Source organism: Kryptolebias marmoratus, linkage group LG15 (assembly GCF_001649575.2).
Source record: "Kryptolebias marmoratus isolate JLee-2015 linkage group LG15, ASM164957v2, whole genome shotgun sequence".
In the NCBI taxonomy this organism is placed as follows: domain Eukaryota; kingdom Metazoa; phylum Chordata; class Actinopteri; order Cyprinodontiformes; family Rivulidae; genus Kryptolebias; species Kryptolebias marmoratus.
In genome coordinates this window covers 3,913,990-3,916,521 of record NC_051444.1, presented here as the reverse complement: position 1 = coordinate 3,916,521, position 2,532 = coordinate 3,913,990, and the positions used below count along the sequence as shown (strand labels likewise).

Genomic DNA, 2,532 nt, shown 5'->3' with positions numbered 1-2,532 from the left:
TAAACCCCCCCCCCCCCCCACATGTTCTGGGTTTACTTTGCCTTTTGTGACAAAAAATAAATAAATAAAATGAGCTGTAGCTTTTTGGGGTCAGCCTCATTTGAGGTAACCAACACGGCTGAGTGACCCTTATCGAACCCAAAAAAGTGGCTAAAACTGGGTCAGTTTTAGAAACACTGAGCTAAAGTTTGGTGTGGTAGTAGCTGAGAGTCATCCCCAACACGTAACCTGAGCTCTAACTGATCAGGTAGTCACTGGACGTACTTCTGCTACAGATTAACTTTGGGGTCACCTCTATTTAAGATGGCCGCCACGGCTTATTGACCTTAGCCGACACAAGAATGACTGTTAGGCCATTTAAGTGAGCTAAAATGTGGTGTGGTAGTAGCTGAGAGTCATCCCCAACACTTGATTTGAGCGCTAACTGATGGTGTAATCATTGGGTGTATGTCTGCTATTGATTCACTTTGGGGTCACCTCTATTTAAGATGGCTGCCACGGCTAAACGACCCTTATCGCACACAAAAAGTGGCTAAAACTGGGTCAGTTTTAGAGATACTGAGCTACAGTTTGGTGTTGTAGTAGCCGAGAGTCATCCCCAACACTTAATCTGAGCTTTAACTGAGGGTGTACGTCTGCTGCTGATTCACTTTGGGGTCACCTCTATATTAAGATGGCTGCCACAGCTAGTTGACCTTAGCCGACACAAGAATGACTGTTAGGTCATTTTAGTGAGCTACAGTTTGGTGTGGTAGTAGCTGAGAGTCATCCTGCTGATCAAACCCTCCTGAGTTTAACTCTCGCCTGTGTCAGGAAATAAACAAGATGGAAGCTGCAGGAAAGCTCCAACTTTCCTGTTTTTTGTTTATCTTTTTGTTCTTGACATTTAGCCGCGGCTGAAATCCGAATCGGTGCGCGCTCCGCTCGTGAATATTTACAGCAGATTACGGATCCGTAAGCCTCTTAAATGAGCTCTACGTGTGATAAATAACCGAACGAGCTCCAGAGGTAAGGAGAAGCTGACGCGGAGCTGACGTGGACTGTTTGATTTTTGGGCTTAATTTGTTCTTGGAGTTTGAGATTAATGCGAGCAGGCGGCGTCCTGCAGGCTGGTCTGACCTCCGATCTCTGACTAAAGATCTGAACGGAGAGCGACTGAATCTGTCGGGCAGAGACTCTGAGAACGGACCGGAGGGAGAAAAGGGAAACAGAGGATCCACACATTTCATGGCACAAAAAGCTGCAGACTCATTTGTAGCTGCATTATTCATCCGCTCACACACGAGGCTCCCGTCTCTGACTCTGCAGTTTGTTTCACGCTGCAGCTTCTCGGCTCTGCAGAGACAGAGAGAGAGAGTCGGGATTTCCTGGATTATCTTCTGCGTTCGATGGAGTTCCACCGAAGCGTTCAGGTCGATGATCAGGAAGTCCAGTTTCAGGGTCATTCTGCTTTCAGCTTTAACGCCAGAAACCAGATCAAATCAAGGACATAACTGAAGGAAACGACACTTTCTGTGAAACTGATGAGTCTGACGAAATGTGCCGAAGAAACTGAGACTGAGTTAAAGTGAAACGGGCAAAACAGAAGCTAAAACGAGCCGAAAACAAACTGAAAGCGGCATGTCACGTAAAAAGGGTAAAGCTAAAAGTAGCTGAACAGATGCTAAAGCTAAGATTATCATCAAACAAGTAGTTCAGATTAGCTAAACTAGTTAAGATAAGCTAAAACAGATGCTTCAATTGACAAAAACACGATGCTAAAGCTAAAATGAGCCGAAAAACAAACTGAAAGCGGCATGTCATGTAAAAGTAGTAAAGCTAAAAGTAGCAAAACGGATGCTAACGCTAAAATAATCAAACTAGTAGTTAAAATTCAACAAAATTGCAGTTTAAATCAGCAGAACAGAAGCTACAACGAGCCGAATGGAGACCAAAACGAGCTGAAAACAAACTGAAAGTTGTATGTTGCGTAAAAGTAGTAAAGCTAAAAGTAGCTGAACAGATGCTAAAGCTAAGATTGTCAACAAACAGGTAGTTCAGATTAGCTAAACTAGTTAAGATGAGCTAAAACAGATGCTTAAACAGATCAAACTAGTAGCTTAAATTCGGCAGAATTGCAGTTTAAATCAGCAGGACAGAAGCTGAAACGAGCAAACTGTTACTAATATTAGCCAAACCGATGCTCCAGCTGTAATTAGAACGTTTTAAAGGAATTAAAGAGATATCTGCATTTACCGGAACTTTATTTCCCTTAAAGTTAAATATTTTTGAGAAGTAAGGAAGAAAAAAGTCAGGCTGAACGGCTAAGTGGCGCTTAGCGGCTGGTTTGATGCATCCACATGTTGACCTTTTAGTTGTTTTTAGCTCCTTAAACCTTGAGCTGCGTGAGGAGGAGGAGGAGGAGGTGTGAGGAGGAAGAGCTGCAGCTGTGGGAGGAAGACAAACAAATCCTGCTGTAGTTTCACCTCTAAAACCTGTAAAACTGCACCCATGAGTAAATGTAGATCTGTTAAGACTTCTGTTTCTGCTCTG

General features: G+C 43.4%; 1 protein-coding gene across 2 annotated transcripts in view; it reads left to right on the top strand.

The window, feature by feature from the left end:
* Positions 1-2,532, top strand: part of gas6 (growth arrest-specific 6) — a 13,831-nt gene that overhangs the window by 924 nt on the left and 10,375 nt on the right. The gene's annotated exons all lie outside the window — the stretch shown is intronic.